Raw genomic sequence first — 21,374 nt, forward strand, 5'->3', positions numbered from 1 at the left:
TTAAACCCCAACACCAAGGATAAGTTACTAGTTAATAACGAGCAGCCAGGCTACATTTACCAGGTCATCACGAAGTAACCTAGTGGTTGAGCTGCAGGCCCAGTGCCCAAGCTGTGGGCTCAGGGCCAGAGGGAAAACAGTTTATCTAGGCCTAGGATATTCCAGCAGCACAAGAGAGAAACCGTCTTCGAAACCATCTCAAAGGGAGAAAGCAAGCTCTCTCAAGGGTAGAGGTCTTAAAACAAGACTGTGAATATGGGAAGCTTACCAATTTGCCAGGGTTTGGATGGAGAGTTCTAGCGACCCAACGGGTGGAAAGCCCATGTGGTGGCAGGAAATATGAACCTACGAGTTTCTAAATCTGAGCCGTGGGAAATGTGAACCTGCGAGTTTTTAAATCCAAGTCACGGCACCAAGTGTTGTTTTATAAAAAGCCAAGGATATGTTTTATAGAGTGTGGTGTGGTGAGGTGAGAGGGGTGTCTTGGAAGGCCCGTGCTGAGGCATCCTCCCCCCCCCACCCCCCCGCAACATACACACACACTGAGGTACCAGCCATATGATGGTGTACTATAGAACAGAGTTTATTCTGGGGAATGGAAAGAGGAGAGGAGTTGAGAAGGGAATGGAGGCAAAGAAAAATAGGGGACAGAGAAGGACAGAGAGAGAGAAAGAGAGACAGACAGACAGACAGACAGACAGACAGACAGACAGACAGAGAAAGAGGAGGCCAGTCAGAAACACATGGAGAAAGAGGGAGGAGGGGGAAAGAGAAAGAGGGAAAAAGGGGTCAGGGGGAGAAAAGAGTCAAAGAGATAGAGAAGGGGCTGAGGGAGAGAGGACGGCCGAACAGCCTCTTTTAAAACAAGCCAGGCCCACCTGGCTGTTGCCAGGCCACTGTTGGGCGGAGATTAGAAGGAATGCCAACCGAAGTCCCTTCTGGGGCCTGGCAGTTCTGTCTGTAGACCCAGCCCCCAACCCGGCAGCTCTCCACATCTCTCTGCCTCTCTCCACAGTAGAATGTCTGCCAGTGTCCCCCTCCAGAAGTATACCTCTTGGATCCATTCCAAGCTCTTAGAAAAAACTGGCACTTCATCAAGGTACTTAAAGAAGGCCTGGGAGAGGAGAAGTGTGAACACTGAACACTGGGCTATACAATCCTAGAGGCACTTTCTATACAGGGCCTATGTGAGTAGAGCCCTGTGGGATTGTGGGTGATAGAAACCAGCTAGGGGCTCGAGACCTTACCTTACTGGAGCTCTTCCAGTCACTCTGCAAACACACACAGTGGATACTCGCGTCTTTGGATCCAGTACCAGTATCCAGTACCATATACCACCAGCATTCCAGTCTCTGGCCTACAGTGTTTCTCAGGGACTGAACTCACACCACATATTTGTCATAAGAGGAGAAATCCAAAAGGAAAAAAAAGTAAATGTCAAAACTAAGGAGTCCAGGCTTGACAAAGGAGCCAGAGAAAACTAGCTCAATAGCTAAGGTTTCCAGAGAGAGACACACACACACACACACAGCCATAAACTCTGCCAGACCCAAGGTTTGGATGGCTCACCCACCCACCCCTCCTGGAGTTTAATGAGGATCCTCTGGCAAGCCTGCCAGCACCCCCTTTCTTCCTCCCCTTCTCCTCACCACTTTGAGTCCTTAATGACAAGCCCAAACATTCTGGGTCCCTTTCCAGCCAGAGGCTTCTCTGTTGACATGTATCTCTGGGCCACTCGATGACATGATTATAGAAGAAACAAAGGAAGTGTATTTGTAATAAATCTTGAACCAAAAAAGAGACATCATTAAAAAGTTGGGTTTCTTTCCAGTGGCCTTGGCAGGGGAAAGCAGAGATGTTTGCACATTGGTCTCAGCATCTTTAATTAGCCCTCCCTGTTTCTCTGTTCCATGGACTGAATTATAACTCACAACTATCAAGGGGATTCTTAGGGTGAATCCTTGCCCCGTAGTTTGATGATATTTGGGAGTGTGGCCTTTAAGGGACAGCTAGATCATGATGGTGGATCCTCGCCAATGACATTATTGCCCTTCCGTGGGGAGAGATACATACAAGAAGAGGTGAACTCTGTCTCTCTCCATCATGTTAAGGTTTCGATGAGAAAGCAATATCTACAAACCAAACGCAGCAGCCTTGCTCCGGAAGCTACTTTGACTTCTTCAGTTTTCTTCAGTCCCCTTCCTTGCCTGTTCTCTTCCATAGACTCTCTTCCCGCATGACCCCTACACCATGTTACAGCATGCATAGGTGTGAAGAAGCTTGCCAGATTCTGGTGCCTTAATCTTGGTCTCTCTAACTTTCAGACCTCTAAGAAACAACCGTGTTCTCTTCGCAAATGTCCCATTCTTTGGCATTCTGCTGTAGCATCAGCAAGCAGGCCAACAATACACTGTGCACGGCTGCCCTCTTCTAGCTACAGGATTTCTTTGAAAGAGAGAGTTGAGAGGAGGTCTACTTATGTAACCCAGATTGGTACTGTACTCACTATGTAGCCCAGGCTAGCCTGGAACTTGAAATACACCTGGCTCAACATCCCATTTGGCACCACTGTCCCAGACTCTGGGACATGCCCCAATGCTCGCATGAGCACTGTAGACATTTCACCATGAAGATCATTCGGCCTTGGCAGAGAAGGGAAGCTCGGCTCTTAGCTACTCTCAAAACATCATCTTTCACAACTGTTCAAGTAAGCATGTGCTTTTAGCTACATACAAAGGTACCTGCTAAGGATACTGGGATAAATAAAATATTACTGGAGAAGCTAAAGACACCTTCGCAAAGCTCAGTCTTCTACCCGTGCTTAAGTTCTGAGGGCAAAGTCCAGGTCTGGCTTTGTGCTAACTGACTGACACGTGTCATATCACTGAATCCTTCCGGCATTCTAATATATGGAGAATATCCTGCTTGAGACTCTGAGCTTCAGAGAGCTGAGGTAGCCTACTCAAGGTCACACAGCCAAGGCACTGGGGACTCAGAGAGAGAAACTTCTGTCTTTTTCTAGAAGAAGCTAGAAGAAGCCCAGAAAATTAGGAAGAACCATTTGTTCCTTTTCTGGAAAAAAAAAAGACAGTCAAAGAGAAAATTGGATATCTAGGTATTGGGGGGTTTGGAGGGTGTTGTTTGTTTTCTGGGGTGGTACTGGTACTGGTGGTAGTGGTGGTGGTGGTAGTTGTTTGGTTTGGTTTGACTTGGTTTTAGTTTTGGTTAGGTTTATTTCCCTTCCTTCCTTCCTCCCTTCCTTCCTTCCTTCCTTCCTCCCCTCCCTCCCTCCCTCCCTCCCTCCCTGCCTGCCTCCCATGGCTTAAAGAGATGAGTGAGCTGTGTGGCCTGAGAGGAGACTCACTCTAAGCTTGACAAGACTAAGGTCATGTACTATGGATTCCCTGAGACTGGGGACTGTGGTATAAAACTCTCCAAGCACGGAGACCTTGAGCACAGGCTGAAAGTAGTCAGGATCATAAACAGGCAGCCAGCAGGTGGGGGTGACTTCGCTGAGGCCCTGGTTGCACTGGTCGGTGAGAGATGAGACGCCTTCTTCAAGTCGGTGCATGCTGACCAGGAGCGAGCGTTTTCCACTGTCAGGCCAAGCCCTTAGATTTCACTGAACCACCTCAATCTCAAGGATTCCTTACATTCCCACAAAATAGAGAAATGCCCCTGTAAGAAGACAGCTCTCACTACATATGGATTTCCTGCCAGACATGGCAGGTGGAGAACAAAGCCAGATTTATTTGCCTTGGGAAAATAAAGAAGAGGTGAGACCGCTCAAACTCGAATATCGCAGGGTGAATCCACACAGGTTCCAGCTGGTGCTGGGAATTCTGTCCCAAGCTCGCTCAGGAGACCACGGGGCCTCCAGGTCTCTTTTCCCTCTAAAGAACCATCACTCCTGCCTTGGTGTTGATAAAGGCACCAGGCAGGCAGCTGGCAAGCACACAGTAATTAACTCAGAGTGTGCCTGCAAGACAATCACAATAATTTATGTTCCTCCAGCTCCCGCCATCCCCCCTCGAGCCTCCAGATTGCATGGCTATGACTCACCTCTCTGCTGCTCTGGGGTGGCTCTGAACTTGCCTCACACCAAAGTCTAGGCAGAACAGTTTTTCAGAAAATTAATAAGGTAAAAAAAAAAATCAAAACACTCAGCTAATTACAAGTGAAACACTCCCTGTCACTCACAGGCCAGCTGACCTCATGCTTGGGCGGCAGAAATGTGATAAAATTCCCAAGTTGACCCCTATATATTTTAAAGTCAGATGGTTCAGCTATGATCCCACAACCCTGTGTCCCAGCCAGCATTTAAAATATGACCTAAGAAGGGATTGGTGACAGAGTGGGTGCTTTGGGGGGGGGGGTTCATCAGAAGTCCATTTTCCTATGAGGTCTTATCCTTCCTGTGGCGCCTTGGCAAAGTCAGCTGACTGTTCCATGGCAGTACCATACTTCCTCAGGGATAAGCCACAGTCTTTCCAATGCCAAAGGCTCCCCTATCTGTCCTAGACACTTGACTCCTGACCATATTTGCTACCACATTGTTATTCAGTCACAAATGTCTACTTGGAGGCATGGTACCACAGTAGCTATGACTGTAATGTTTGATTAGGAAACAATATGGGTTTGAATTCCATATCTCCCCAGGACTAGCTGCAAGAACTAAGGCTTATTATCTAAGCCTCATTCCTGCAAAATGCAGCATGGGAAATTTCTTTCGGGAATCCGGATCTGAGTGTGTCTGAAAGGAGAAGAAACCCCTGCCAGAGATAACAATGTACGTGTTACACCCAGCACCAGAACCACAGTTGGGAGGATATGTTACCACTAGCAGAACAAAGGCCAAGACTGGAAACGATGGGGGTTGGAGAAAATTAAACCCAAAACAAGGGAGACCTGGTATCTTAGTTTTATTTCCTTTTGCTGTGATAAAATACTCTGATATAAGCAATTAGGGGAGAAAGGGTGAATTTAGCTCACAATTTTGGGGAAGTCAAGGCATCAGGACCTTGAAGCAACTGGTCATATCCACAGTCAAGTCCAGAGAGTAATAAATCAATACATGCATGCTACTGACTAGTTGGCTTTCTCCATTTGTAAGCAGTCCAATACTCTGAAGCCAAGGGAATAGTCCCACCCACGGTGGGCAAGTCCTCCCACAACAATGAAGATAGTTGAGATAACATCCCACAAATACTATCAGGGGCTCTTCTCCTGGATGACTCTAGATTGTGTCAAGCTGACAAATCAAACTAAGCATTAGCTCGGCTCCCGAGTACAAAATTAGGATGAGAGGAAGGGGAAGTGAAGTTTTCAAACTTGAGTATGGCAAGAAATAGAAAGGAAGACATCAGTCTAGGAAGGGAAATGATGAGTCTAGTGCATGGGTGGCAAGAACATTTGTCATTTACTTTGCTGGTGCCTAAAGATTTGCACACAAGACTTCAGTCAAACCCAGAAGTAATGGTCAAGGAGAACCCCAGTGAACATGACAGTTGGGATGGGGAAAAGCCCATGAGGCGTCAACTCTATACCAGGAACTACGGGCAACTGAGGAAAGCTGGAAGCAGGAGAGATAGCCCTCTCCAGGGAGGGGCACACTGGTTGTCCAGTGTCAAATGCCTCAAAACACATGTACAAGGAGCATTGTGTGGATTCAGCAGGTTATATTTGGGGATATATATGTATATACAAGTACATACCCAAACTTGTAAAAATAGGCCATGAATTTGAGAAGAATAGAGAGGGGTATATGGGACATTTTGGGGAAAGGAAAGGGAACAGAGAAATGTTGCAATTAAAATATAATCTCAAAAATTACACACACACACACACACACACACACACATATATATATATTTCAAAAATCAAGGATATGTAGAAGAGACAGATTGCTTTGGGTCTTGTTTTATTTTGGGGGGGTCCCCTCAAACCCATCATTCCTTCACACTAAATGAATTTTCTACCCATCTCTCTCCTGCTGTGGAGGACAGGGTGTGTCGTCCTAGCCTCACATCTCCATTTATGTAGTCCTCATACCTTCTTATCTGCACAGAAGGGAAACAAGGCTATCAGGTCAAGATTCACTGGGTCTCACACACCAACAAGCAACGCCTCTGGTTGACTGCATGTGGAAACCTGTACCAGGCAAAGTCCAAAGTCAAAAGACTTGAAATCTGTGTTTGGTGCCAAGCCAAAAATCTCAAGCACAATCACTCTGTCCAGGAGTCGAAAGGTGTGTGGATATCGGTAAAGGGTGAGCTACTGAACCAGGATCCACAGAGCTAGCAGAGTGTAGTGTAGGATGTCTGCCAGCCCTTGTCAGGGTAGGCGGGACTCGCTGAATCTGTCCCACTAATGCGTTCACGTTTTACTGTGTGTCTCACCCTACTAACAACCAACAAAGGGAATCATTCTGAAATGTCTAGACAGGCTCTTGGCTCTTAAACATTGGTTAAGTGAATCCCAAAAGAAGTTGGGTTGTGTAGGAAGGTAGGAGAGAAACTGAGGAAACAAAGGTCAATACTTTATAATGAGAAAGGGACTAAAGGATTTGATATCCAAAAGGCAAGATGAAGTAGTGAGGCTGCTAGGGGAAGCCTACATATTTGGGAAGACTGTATCTCTTCCTTTTTAACTCCCCTCCCCCTAGTACATCTGCTTTGAATCCCTTCTCAACTACTGGTCTCCAACCCAGGCAGGAGAGATATACATGATGGGTGACATAGGTCTGCCACTAAGCATCTGGACTATTTCTATCACAATGACCAGGTATCTGACAGAAGCTACTTAAGGGAGGAAGGTCTTCGATTGGTTCACAGCTCGGAGGATTCAGTTCATCCTAGCAGGGCTCCATGACAGCGGGCGTTTGTAGTTGCTTGGAAGGATCAGGAAGCAGCAAAGCCCAGACCAGAAGCAGAGCTGGGTTATGGTCTTCATGACACGACGGGTCAATAACCCCTACCAAAACAGAATCTGTGGCTGGGGAACACATACTGGGGGGAGGGAAGGATTTCACAGCCAAAACCATAGCAGGTCAGGAAGAACAGCAGCAGTCTTCTCTGCCTTCCCCTACTTTCTTTACGTACAAGCTCTATAACACTACCTCTAGCCCCTGTGTCTTTCCGGAACCTTGAGACCAACTCCATTCAGACAAAGTTGTCTGTCTTCCTTCTTCACCCGCCCATCCCATTTCTGTATTCTTCCCATCTTGGTGCTGTCAATAGACACAAGCCCATGCCTCTCAACTTCCCCAGCATACCTCAGCAGGTCATCTATCCATCCCAGCCCAGTATCCAGCTGGTGGCAGGACCATCTCTCTTGCTTTTCTCAGTGTGTGTGATCTTACCTCACATTGAAGGGATGAGAGCAGAGATACGGGTTGGGGCACTGCTGGGGCAAATCCTTTGACCAGTGTGACAGGGAAGTCTACTTTAGATCCGGTTTCCTGGAGGCAGAGCCCGAGACAGGGATTTGAGTGGGTGTGCATTACAACAGAATCAAGGACAGCAATCAACGGAAGGAAAGAAGGCAAAACTAGCCCAAGATGTGGGTTCAGCTGGCGTCACACTGAAACATGACTCCCACGGGGACCCATGTACCAGGCACTGTGTTGGAGCCCACTTTGAAACAGGATGGACTCAGATTGCAGGGGTCAGCTGAAGAGGTTGGCGTGGCATACAGTCTTCAAAGCCAAAGGACTGTAATGCGCAGAATCAAACAGCCAGAGAAGCAGCCACTGTGAGTCCTAAGCAGGCAGTCTGAGCATGGCTGGAGTATGGGGTCTGTGTGGGGCTCCACTCCAGACAGCCTTAGACAGGCTTAAAAAATGGATCTTGGTGTGGAGACGTGGGGAGATGACTCAACCTGTTAAGTATTTGCTTTACAAGTGCGAGGAGCTGATTTGAATCCCCAGAACCCACTCTGAAAATAAAAAAATAAAGATATAAGCCAAACATGATAGCATACATTTGTAAGCACTAGGAAAGTAGGAAAGTAGAGAAGGGGAGACCCGGGAGCTTGCTGGACAGGCAGTCCAGGCTACTTAATGACTCTAGGCCAGGGAGAGACGCTGTCTCAAAATCCAGCAAGGTGGATGGTACCTGAGGAACCACTAAAGGTATACTAAGTACACAGGCATGAAGTATACACACACCACACACACAGCACACACACACAGAGCACACAGCACACATACACACCACACAGCACACAGCACACATACACACACCACACACACACACCACACACACACACACAGCACACATACACACACACAGAGCACACACACACAGCACACAGCACACATACACACACCACACACACACATACACACACACACCACACACACACACCACACACACACATACACACACATACACACACAGCACACACACACAGAGCACACAGCACACATACACACATACACACACACAGAGCACACACACACACATACACACACATATACACACACATACACACACAGCACACACACACACAGAGCACACAGCACACATACACACATACACACACACAGAGCACACACACACACATACACACACACATATACACACACACATACACACACAGCACACACACACAGAGCACACATACACGTACACACACACACACCACACACACACACAGCACACATAAACACATACACACACACAGAGCACACACACAGCACACATACACACACCACACACACACATACACACATATACATACACATACACACACAGCACACACACACAGCACACACACACAGAGCACAGACACACGTACACACACATGTACACACACACAAACACACACACACACACACGTACGTATATAAACAGATAAAGAAACAAAAACAAAACAGGGGCCTCTCCATGTGACCAAGCCAAGATCTACTGAGATTCCCAGCCCAGTTTAAATTTCGGGTCTCAGCTAATAGCTCAAGTTCACTCTGCCCTCCCCCCTTTATTCCGTAGTGTTCACTCCATCCAGACCTCACCCTGATAGGATTTCGTCCATGTAGCCCGTTCACAGATACTGCCTTGGTCTCATCCTCACATGAAGCACCATGAGAAGCATCCTGACTTCACTTCTCCGAAAGAGAAGCCAACAAAAGGACAGCAGGGCATACTCTCCATTCTCTATGAAGGCTCTGGGGCAGGCGGCGCTCCTCATCAGGCATCTCTCTGGAAGCCTTCTATGGGCTGTGGACCCAACGAAGGGAGTGGGTGACAGGAAATTTTCATTCACGGGGATTGAGAAATGTTTAAAGTGGGAAATGTATAACCTTTCAACTAAACTTTATAAACTGGTTGAAACTGCCTCAGCCAAAGGAAAAAGAAAAAATATCTGTAGAAAAGCAGCCTGTGTTCCCCTTCCCCAGATGCTGCTTCCGGCATCCAACCAGGTCACGTGGGGTCAAATAAAGAGGAAAAATAAATGCAGCTTTGTGAAGAAAGCTGGGGTGAAGGAAGGCCCACATGTGAAGGAAGGGGGCCCGAGGAAGAGAAAGGAAACGGGGGAGGGGCAGGAGTAGCAGAAATCAGGAGCGGTAAATCAGATTGGGATTGGGGTGTGTACAGATGGGGCCGGATGAGGGAGGCACGGAGGTCTGGGGACCACTGTGAAGCAGGAGGTTAGAGAAGGGAGGTCTCCTGCAGGGTCCACCCCCATCACCATATTCAGGTTGCTTCAAACAACGGACACGACATAGAGAACAAGGGAGGTCTCAGGGTTGTGTCTCATGACACTTTCAATGCTATGAAGGGTTGGTGAGGCACGAGGTACTCAGATGCCCAAGAGGCCAGGACTCTGCACAAACACTCTCCCACCAGAAACGGGAGATCCCATAGGCAGTCACTGTCTTCTTCAACAGTGAGTCCAGCTCTTCCTGGATGGGGGAAGGGAGGGGTCAGAACCCCCCAGTCTCTTGACTTAGACAAGCCAGAACCTCTAGGCCTAGGAGAAACCTAGACTGCAGGCTCAGACCATAAAAAAAATCAGCTGTGGCTCCTTGGACAAGCAGGTGCCTGACACTCTTTCTTGTTCTGACACATCCTGATGTGCAATGGTGAGATCAGCCCAGGGTCACGACCTAGCCCAGCAAGGTAGAACATTCTAGCGACAAGACCTCAGGACCAGGAAACATGTCAATTGACAAAGTGTGTATCATGCAAACTGAGACTGATCCCCAGAAGCACATACAAAACACAGTTACAACCCCACTGAGGCTTACGAACAGCCAGATTACCCCGTCTCAGCAAACAAGACAGATGGTTTTTGATGAACAGCACCCCAGATTGACCTCTGGCCTCCATACCTGTTTGCATACACACACACACACACACACACACACACACACACACACACACACACACCATACACACCATATATACACCACACATACACAGATACCACACACACACATACACACACACAACACACACACCATATACACACACATATACCACACACACACCATATACACACACACCATATACACACACATACCACACACACACACCATATACACACACATACCACACTCACACACCATATACACACACATACCCCACACACACACCATACTCACACATATAGCATACACACCACACACATATACCACAAATATACACATACCACACACACACATAATATACACACCACACACACCACACACCACACACACACACACACACACACACACACACACACACACACACACACACGCAGTTTTCAGGGTCAGCCCTCAAAGGGAAAGTCAGATGAGGTGACTATCAAAGCCATGTTTCGCCATGCTAGACACTAACTTCCCCCTTACCTCATTCATTCATTTCCATACTGCATAGGTTCAAGGGTCTGCTGCAGAATTCAGGCCTCAGGGTGAATCAAGGCTCAGTTTGCACAGTTGCTCTACCACTTCCTAGCTGTGTGTGCTTGGGTAAGTAACACAACCTCTCTGTCTCAGTTTTCTCATTTGCTGCAAAGATATAACAACAAAAATGATCTTCCTGAGTTGTAAAGAATAATGAGGTATGGAATCCTGTCCCAGAATAAAAACAGAGTAATACTGAGGGAATTGTGACCTCTGACCTCATTATTAGTCTCTGCTAGGTCTCAAATCCCAGACAAATGGCTAAATGAGATGCCTCTTTAACATATCAAAGTGGACCTAGCCACCAGGTTCTCCCAGCATCCCTCAGTACCCATCCTTACCCTCCCCTCTCCCCTAAACATTCAGCCTAGGAACTGGGCTGCTCCTTCCCCTGTGGCTCTCCCTATGTAACCCAGCCACTTGGCTGTGACTGTCTGATTTCTCCAATCCCCCACCACTCACTCATCCCAGCTCACTCTGGACTCTTCTAGATGTCTCTGCCCCTGTCTCTGCCTCTGTGTTTCCCCTGCCTTTGCTTTCCTCACACCTTCAATAAGCCTTCTCCATCATACCTAAGAGCACTCATCTCATTTTTTTTTTAATTTTTTTCTCATTCTGTATCATTACTACTAAGTTTTAGTTGTCCCTAATTTCAAGAACAGTCCTTCGTCCTAAATCATGGCTCTTTCTGTGTGGGAGAGGTCCCAGTTCATTTCCACTTTTTCTATGCCCCTCACTCAGTCCAGTGTACCCCTGGACAGGAAGTGACCACTTTATTCTGGTAAGTTTGGAGAGGAAATGTACCCGCATCTCAGTGTCTTTCTGTTTCCCTTGGGTGCAGCCAGTTTGCCCACAAGGCCTTTGTCTTTGCCCTTCCTCACAGCAACTCTCCCTGGACCTCTCCTGGCTGAAAGTGAGCTCAGTCATCTTACAAGGTTGGGAGCTATGGACCAAGAAATCCAGCAGCCACAAAGGGCAGCCATTATTCCCAGCATCACTGAGATTCCCAGCATCCCAGTAGCAAAGGCTAGGGTTTCTGATAGGAAGAGAAGTGGCCAGCCCCCTCAAAGCCCAACAATTAGAAATGATTCCACTTGTGTTCGGGCGTGAGACCTCTAGCTCCTGGGTTTGATGAAACAGTTCAAAGGGAGAACTAATTTCAAATCCAGGGACTTCTTTCTCCCCTGGAATTCCACCAGCCCCCCTCCCCCATCACCACCCACACCCCCTCACCAACATTCCAAAGCCTTGATTTCGAACAGAAATTTACAGTTTCATCACATAAAAGACAGAAGGAGGGCTCTCTGCCCACGACTTCTTCTTAACCCCTTCGTCTCCCACCCCCAACTCCTCTAAGCCAAGGTTAGCAGGTTTCCATTACCGCTGCCTGCTCTCTGGGTTTAGATGTCCCTCCCTGCTGAATTCCAGATCCTTATCCAGGCCCTCATGCAGGACAGGACTTCTTTTATGTGGTTTTTGCTTTATGGGCTCCTGGGGCGAAGCTACCTTCAGTGAAGGAGGAATGTCTTTGGCTGCCTGACGATCCTGTAGGCTGACTCTTGTTTGGAAATGGTGATTGCACGAGGCAGAGAGATGCTGAGATTAGGAGGGTTGGGGGCTGTCAGGGCATTCCAGCTCAATAAATCAATCCCCTTTTAATTGTGTCCCTGTCAGCCCGCATTCTTCTCCAGACGGGAGGGCAGGGGGCTTGCTAGCAGAGTGATTCCCCTGTCTGCTTTGTGTGCTGATTGCCAACTAGATTAAGCAACTACCAGGACAGCTGGAGAGGGGGCCCCCAGGTCCTTCCCAGTCCCGAGGAAGATACCAAAGGGGTCATAAATATGCTGATGTCCAATTTGGAGCTTCTGTGAGTACCACCTGGGAATTCACCTCTGTAAACAGCCAGATCCTGGATGCTCTGGGAGAGACTGATGGCCACACTCGCTTTGCATATTTTAATGCTTTTTAAGGGGACGAGCAAGTAAATTGCTGGCTTTTGCTATTGTTTTTGTTGGTGGTGGTGACTCCCAGAGTCATTAGATCATAAAAGGTTTCACTTCCCTTCCCCGTCGGCGTCCCTACCTGTCCTGCAGCAGGCATGTGCACTCTGGTGGCAGCAGGCGGACACCCACTGTGCTACTCACACACACTAACTGACTCCCAGGTAGCGAACAGTGTTGAATCTGAAGGGAATGTTTCAGAGCTTCTATTCGCATCTTAGCCTGGCTTTAATTCGCAGGGCTCACTGGAACCCTGTGGAAATGGAGATCCCAATTCAAGGATTCTGGAGAGGCGCCATCTCTAACGTTCTGAAATGTGGCACTGGGCGTCTCTGGCACCGTTCGCCTTCTCTGGGGACAGCAGTCTCTCAGGGAACTTGCTGATTCAGCAGGCTGGCTAGAAAATGCCAGAGGTCCACCTGTCTGCCTCCCTCTCCAGGGTTGGAATTACAAGCATCACCACCAAACCAGCTGTTTTACGTGGATCTGAGGATCAGACTCGGGATCTCAAACCATCTTGCTTCACCAATCAAGCCATCCCGCAACCTACATCTCTTAACCAACTCCCAAAGGCTGCCCATGCACAGACCAGACTTTGAGTTCCAATGATCTAAAATTAACTTTTGTTTCACCTGGGTGGTCTTTAACATTGCCTTTTCCCACAGGGCTCTGTGTCTTCACAGACCTCACCTTGTTATTTCAGTACGTCTACTTCTCACCATTATTTCATGAGCCTTGCGTGCTCTGTAGCTGGCACAGCTCAGCTCTAACCTGGGCTGTACAGCATCGACCTGACGATAAAACTGCATCACATACCTATAGCACACTGGGCTCTGGCAATACATTTTTTTCACCCCCAGGACTTCAGCATTGAACTTACAGTGAGCCTCTGTGGCAGCCCCGACGTGTACTTGATACCAGTTCCCTCCTCTTCGAAAGGATGGGGACAGGCATCCTGCTTCTGAGAGCTGCTGTTTAGACCTGAGCCAATGCGGGTCAGGATTTCAAATGTTACTGTTGCTGTAACAAAACGCTCTGAACCAAAGCAACTTAGAGATGTCTTTGTCAGTGTTGCTATTGCTGTGATAAAACACCATGACCAAAGAGCAAGTTGGGGAAGAAAGGGTTTATTTAACTCACGCTTCCATAGATCGCTCTTCATCCTCTAAAAGAAGTCAAGACAGGAACCCAGCGGGGCTGGAACCTGGAGGCAGGAGCTGATGTAGACGCCATGGAGGGGTGCTGCCTGCTGGATTGCTCCCCGTGGCTTGCTCAGCCTGCTTTCTGACAGAAAGCACCAGCATAGGGATGGCACCACCCACAGTGGACTGAGCCCTCCCCCATCAATCACTAATTAAGAAAAAGTCCTTCAACTGAACCTATGGAGGCATTTCCTCGATTGAGAGTCCCTTCTTTCAGATGACTCTAGCTTGTGCGCCAAGTTGTCACAAGACTAGCCAGCAGAGAGGGGAAAGGGTCCCCTCTTCAGTTTCAGTTCCTGGGTCATAGTCTATCACTGAGGGTATCAGGGCAGGGACTGAAGCAGGAACCTGAAGTAGAAACCATAGAGGAACACTTTTTATTTTCTCCATCCCAGTCTCATGCTTAGCTAGCTTTCTTACATAGCCCAGGGAATGGTGCTGCCCACAGAGGACTCAACCCTTTCACATGAATTAATACTTAACACAGTCCCCTACAGACATGCCCACAGCCAATACGATCTGCGTAAGTCCTAAGACCCCCCCTTCTCAGATATTGTAGGCTCCAGTTAATAGTTACAGATAACTAGGACAGGCACCCAGAATATAGCAAACAATTCAGTGTTAGCCATTGGTGTCTGCTATCATTACCACAGGTGCCTTGCTTTGAATTTCACATCCTTAAGAGAATTATTACTCTATTTTAGTAATGATTCTGAGAAGCCAACAGAGCCCCTTCTCTAATCTCAAGCCCCATATGGCCTTCCAGAGAGGGTCTTTACATGGGTCCCCACAATTTACAAAGCTCCTGTGATCTCTCTGCAGGGCATTCGCCCTATCCTATCCATCCCCTTCTAGCCCTGGAGCCCCAGAAGGTCTAGTAAGAAAAAGGTTCCAACAGAGTCCCTCTGCTTCTCTTTCCCAAACAGGCTCTAAGTAGATCCACCCAATGCATTTACTTTTCTGTTGCTGTGACAAAACACGATAAGCATTTAAGGGAAGAGGGATTATTTGGGCTCTGTTGGGGTGAAATTCCTTACATTGTATTAAGGCGTATCTCTGTATTTTCAATCGTTGGTTCTGTACCCACAGAGAGCTGAGTGCTGGCAGGATTTTGGTGCTGTGGCCCAAGTGTTCTATTTTGTAAATGCTCACCCTTCCTCGCTTGCCTAATGGCAATCTAAGAGAAGTAGCAGGTGCTGTCTCACTGCTAATTCGTTGTAACAAAGATCCGACAGCCAATATCTTGCTCAGGAAGTATGAGGGCGGAACTTCAGTCAGGGAGCACGATGCAGGGGAGGCCAGAGAAGCAGGAGGTTTAGAAGCAGACGTGAAAGGGAATGTACACAGAGCGGAGCGGAGCAGGGAGCTACAGAGCTAGTCACGTAGTGGGTTGCAGGCTACTTGGGTTAAGTATAAACAGTAGACGGAAGACCACCCCAGCAAAAGGTCTAAGTTTTAAACTACAGTGGAAGTCTCCGTGTCGTTATTTAAACCACTGGTGGGGTCCGAGTCGGTCCAGCAATCGGGTTCCCAGTTTGAAGATACGGTCTGTGGTGGTTTGGATGAGGATGTCCCTCATGGGCTCAGACATGTAAGTCGTTGGTCCCAGTTAGCAATGCCATTTGAATGGGCTGTGGCCTTGTTGGAGGAAGCCTGCCACCGAGCGTTTACAGGCAGCATTTGGAGTTCACTCTCTCCGCTTTCTGCTTGTAGTTTGAGATCTGAACCCTCAGCTTCTGTTCACAGCCACCATGTCTGCTCCTTACAGCCAGGCTTTCCCTGCCACTTCGGACTTCAGCCCTATGCAACCATCACCCCTCCCCCCAACCATTATTTCTATAACTTGCCTTGGGTAAAGTATTTCATGTAGCAGATGAAGGTGGCTCTCTGTTACAGCCTGGGAGCCTGAGGCTGCTCGCTTGCACCCAGGAAGATCGGGAACTGGAGCAGAGCCAGTTTATAAACCTCAAGATCTGGTCCGCCTCGCAATCTGCTCCCTCCAGCTACACTTTACCTCCTAAAGGTTCCACGACTTCTCCAAACAGTCCCCACCAAGTTTGCAAACACTTGAGCCTAGGTATGACATTTTATACCCAAACCAGAATACCCAAGGACCTTAGACGTTAGTTACAAAGTCTCCACTGCAGCATCAAGATAGCCTGATGCCCCCTTCCGACACTCCCTTCCATCTAGAAGATTTTGATGGGATTGAGCCCCTCTTCCCCCAGCACGGCCCAATTGTGAGTGACTACCATATACACAGGGACGGTCCAGTGCATGTTGGGACCCTCACTCTCTCTCCCTTCTGATCTCCTCCCAAGCATCCATTGCTGTGACCACATCCAGACTTGACTGCAGGAGAAGCAACCCCCACCTCAGAAATCTTAAACAATTTGCTTTCTTCCAAAGGATCCCATTTCAAGAATTACCTGGGCTGTCAGTCCAATGTATAGCTCCTAACTCCACCTGAGACTACTGATTAAGGGACTCTAAGAGAGATAACATTTTAACTTCCTGTTTAGCACTCCCCTGGGTGGCATTTATGCTTGGTTGAATTACTACCTAGGAGTCCAACCTTGGCACCGTTCTCACCACACCTGTCCTTCAAACCCACAGAGTCCTGAGTTTGAAGTCCATGAAGCCTCTGATTCCTCGATACCAGCCCCTTGGGTGTGCATTTCCTTCCAGTCCAGGATAGACCCTCATACTCCACCATTTCAGCCTTCTTAGCAATTCAGTTCCCTTTCACCACTGGACTATCTTCCCCCAGCAGAAACCCAGCCATGGGTAGAGCCCCCTGCTTGCCTTCCCATTAGGGCTCACTGACTCATTTGCCCAGCCAGTGGGGGGGAGAGAGAGAGAGAGAGAGAGAGAGAGAGAGAGAGAGAGAGAGAGAGAGAGAGGAGATAAATTATGAACATCTCCCCCTGATTAAGTTCATAACTGAGTAGGAGAAAAGCATAAAATTATTATACTAATATATTATTCTAAATTCAGAGCTGGAAGGGATCACAGGACACTACACATGTGTGGGAGAACAAGTAGGATAGAACAAGATGAGGACATCTGACCATCCTGGCACACACCTATAATCCCAGCACTCAGGAGACAGAAACAAGAGGATCAGAAGTTCAAGTCATTCTCAGTCTTATCTAAAGCTCCAGGCCAGCCTGGGCTACATGAGACCCTAAGTGGGTTGGGATGGGGGAGACTAAGGTTCACCTGCATGGATGATGTTTCTCAGATGAGCCTAAGGAAAACAATAACAAGCAAGTAAACCCAGGACAGGGGAGACGTATTACAGGGCAGTGGTCAGCACAAGGAAGGGCGGGGCTTAGAGGCAGGCAGAGCCAGTGTAGGCTGCACCGCAAGTCTGCTGAGGCAGGAAGCCCACTGGATAGAACCTGAGAGCATTTCCCAGACAAAACCTCAGGATAGATGGGCCCTGTGATGTGAGATGTTCCAAACCAATGTGACAGGAAATACCAGAGGTGATGCCACAACATACTGGGGAATTAGGGCTGTCTATCTCTTTCTCCCCTGTCCGCCCTTCAACTCCCTGCTAAAATACACCAGAAAGTGCAACTCACTAAGCCAGACCTTCCTCATATCAGCCCCGTGTTACTTGTAACAGAAGGAAAAATTCCACCCTCGCTGTGCGTCACTAAGAGATTGGGCAAATCAACGGAGGCACATTTAAACACAGTCTGCTCTCAGTATCCATGGATGGTGGCGGGCAGGGCTGGTTTCAGGACCCCTGTAGAAACAACACCGAGGATGCTTAAAGTCCCTTGTACAAAATGACCTAAGACCTCCATGCGACCCAGGCACACCATCCCATACACTTTAAATCGCCTCTTGAAAAGATGACTTCAACAAACACAATGTAACTGCTAGGCAAACGCTCATGATACTCCATTGTCTAGGAATTGTGACCAGAGGAAGTGTGTGTGGTGTATGTTCATACAGATGTAATGCATTCTGATTTATGAACTCACCCAGTCCGGAACCCTCAGACAGGAGGGATGGCGGTGCAATCTGCCATCAGTCACCAAGATATTCGGGTTCTCTTAGCAACAATATCGTAAGAAAATCATCACAACTTAAAAGTATTCTCAATGAAGCAAGTTCATGTATGCAGAGTTACTTCTATGTTTAAAAACAAAGTAATGGGGCTGGGGATTTGGCTCAGTGGCAGAGCGCTTGCCTAGGAAGCGCAAAGCCCTGGGTTCGGTCCCCAGCTCCGAAAAAAAGAACCAAAAAAAAAAAAAAAAACAAAAAAAACAAAAACAAAGTAACATGTATTCAATAGTGTGATAGTAATATAGTCTCATCATAGAACAGTCGTGGAACAGCACACAAATGGTTGGGTTCTCACTTTTCTGGCCCTCATCTTTTTTTTTTTTTTTTATTATTATTAACTTGAGTATTTCTTATATACATTTCGAGTGTTATTCCCTTTCCCAGTTTCCGGGCAAACATCCCCCTCCCCCCTCCCCTTTCTTATCAGTGTTCCCCTCCCAACCCTCCCCCCATTGCCGCCCTCCCCCCATAGACTAGTTCACTGGGGGTTCAGTCTTAGCAGGACTCAGGGCTTCCCCTTCCACTGGTGCTCTTACTAGGATATTCATTGCTACCTATGAGGTCAGAGTCCAGGGTCAGTCCATGTATAGTCTTTAGGTAGTGGCTTAGTCCCTGGAAGCTCTGGTTGCTTGGCATTGTTGTTCATAAGGGGTCTCAAGCCCCTTCAAGCTCTTCCAGTTCTTTCTCTGATTCCTTCAACGGGGGTCCTATTCTCAGTTAAGTGGTTTGCTGCTGGTATTCGCCTCTGTATTTGCTGTATTCTGGCTGTGTCTCTCAGGAGCGATCTACATCCGGCTCCTGTCGGTCTGCACTTCTTTGCTTCATCCATCTTGTCTAATTGGGTGGCTGTATATGCATGGGCCACATGTGGGGCAGACTCTGAATGGGTGTTCCTTCAGTCTCTGTTTTAATCTTTGCCTCTCTATTCCCTGCCAAGGGTATTCTTGTTCCCCTTTTAAAGAAGGAGTGAACCATTCACATTTTGATCATCTGTCTTGAGTTTCATTTGTTCTAGGCATTTAGGGTAATTCAAGCATTTGGGCTAATAGCCATTTATCAGTGAGTGCATACCATGTATGTCTTTCTGTGTTTGGGTTAGCTCACTCAGGATGATATTTTCCAGTTCCAGCCATTTGCCTACGAATTTCATAAAGTCGTTGTTTTTGATAGCTGAGTAATATTCCATTGTGTAGATGTACCACATTTTCTGTATCCATTCCTCTGTTGAAGGGCATCTGGGTTCTTTCCAGCTTCTGGCTATTATAAATAAGGCTGCAATGAACATAGTGGAGCATGTGTCTTTTTTATATGTTGGGGCATCTTTTGGGTATATGCCCAAGAGAGGTATAGCTGGATCCTCAGGCAGTTCAATGTCCAATTTTCTGAGGATCCTCCAGACTGATTTCCAGAATGGTTGTACCAGTTTGCAATCCCACCAACAATGGAGGAGTGTTCCTCTTTCTCCACATCCTCGCCAGCATCTGTTGTCCCCTGAGTTTTTGATCTTAGCCATTCTCACTGGTGTGAGGTGAAATCTCAGGGTTGTTTTGATTTGCATTTCCCTTATGACTAAAGATGTTGAACATTTCTTTAGGTGTTTCTCCGCCATTCGGCATTCCTCAGCTGTGAATTCTTTGTTTACCTCTGAACCCCATTTTTTAATAGGGTTATTTGTTTCCCTGTGGTCTAACTTCTTGAGTTCTTTGTATATTTTGGATATAAGGCCTCTATCTGTTGTAGGATTGGTAAAGATCTTTTCCCAATCTGTTGGTTGCCGTTTTGTCCTAACCACAGTGTCCTTTGCCTTACAGAAGCTTTGCAGTTTTATGAGATCCCATTTGTCAATTCTTGATCTTAGAGCATAAGCCATTGGTGTTTTGTTCAGGAAATTTTTTCCAGTGCCCATGTGTTCCAGATGCTTCCCTAGTTTTTCTTCTATTAGTTTGAGTGTGTCTGCTTTGATGTGGAGGTCCTTGATCCACTTGGACTTAAGCTTTGTACAGGGTGATAAGCATGGATCGATCTGCATTCTTCTACATGTTGACCTCCAGTTGAACCAGCACCATTTGCTGAAAATGCTATCTTTTTTCCATTGGATGGTTTTGGCTCCTTTGTCAAAAATCAAGTGACCATATGTGTGTGGGTTCATTTCTGGGTCTTCAATTCTATTCCATTGGTCTATCTGTCTGTCTCTGTACCAATACCATGCAGTTTTTATCACTATTGCTCTGTAATACTGCTTGAGTTCAGGGATAGTGATTCCCCCTGAAGTCCTTTCATTGTTGAGGATAGCTTTAGCTATCCTGGGTTTTTTGTTATTCCAGATGAATTTGCAAATTGTTCTGTCTAACTCTTTGAAGAATTGGATTGGTATTTTGATGGGGATTGCATTGAATCTGTAGATTGCTTTTGGTAAAATGGCCATTTTTACTATATTAATCCTGCCAATCCATGAGCATGGGAGATCTTTCCATCTTCTGAGGTCTTCTTCAATTTCCTTCTTCAGTGTCTTGAAGTTCTTATTGTACAGATCTTTTACTTGCTTTGTTAAAGTCACTCCGAGGTACTTTATATTATTTGGGTCTATTATGAAGGGTGTCGTTTCCCTAATTTCTTTCTCGGCTTGTTTCTCTTTTGTATAGAGGAAGGCAACTGATTTATTTGAGTTAATTTTATATCCAGCCACTTTGCTGAAGTTGTTTATCAGCTTTAGTAGTTCTCTGGTGGAACTTTTGGGATCACTTAAATATACTATCATATCATCTGCAAATAGTGATATTTTGACTTCTTCTTTTCCGATCTGTATCCCCTTGACATCCTTTTATTGTCTGATTGCTCTGGCTAGAACTTCAAGAACTATATTGAATAAGTAGGGAGAGAGTGGGCAGCCTTGTCTAGTCCCTGATTTTAGTGGGATTGCTTCAAGTTTCTCTCCATTTAGTTTAATGTTAGCAACTGGTTTGCTGTATATGGCTTTTACCATGTTCAGGTATGGGCCTTGAATTCCTATTCTTTCCAGGACTTTTATCATGAAGGGGTGTTGAATTTTGTCAAATGCTTTCTCAGCATCTAATGAAATGATCATGTGGTTTTGTTCTTTCAGTTTGTTTATATAATGGATCATGTTGATGGTTTTCCGTATATTAAACCATCCCTGCATGCCTGGGATGAAGCCTACTTGATCATGGTGGATGATTGTTT

General features: G+C 46.9%; 1 long non-coding RNA gene across 2 annotated transcripts; it reads right to left on the minus strand.

Annotated features, from left to right (window-relative positions):
- Nucleotides 1–5,903: 5,903 nt before the first annotated feature.
- On the minus strand, nt 5,904–16,136 carry LOC120093544 (uncharacterized). Of its 2 annotated transcripts, XR_005486798.2 has the most exons (3): nt 7,614–16,136; nt 7,361–7,459; nt 5,904–6,972 (listed from the first exon to the last, which is right to left on the minus strand). It is a non-coding gene; the product is annotated as an uncharacterized LOC120093544 (long non-coding RNA). The 2 variants fall into 2 exon arrangements; XR_010053651.1 differs by having other exon boundaries at nt 5,904–7,459.
- Nucleotides 16,137–21,374: the final 5,238 nt, after the last annotated feature.

Source organism: Rattus norvegicus, chromosome 7 (assembly GCF_036323735.1).
Source record: "Rattus norvegicus strain BN/NHsdMcwi chromosome 7, GRCr8, whole genome shotgun sequence".
NCBI lineage: Eukaryota > Metazoa > Chordata > Mammalia > Rodentia > Muridae > Rattus > Rattus norvegicus.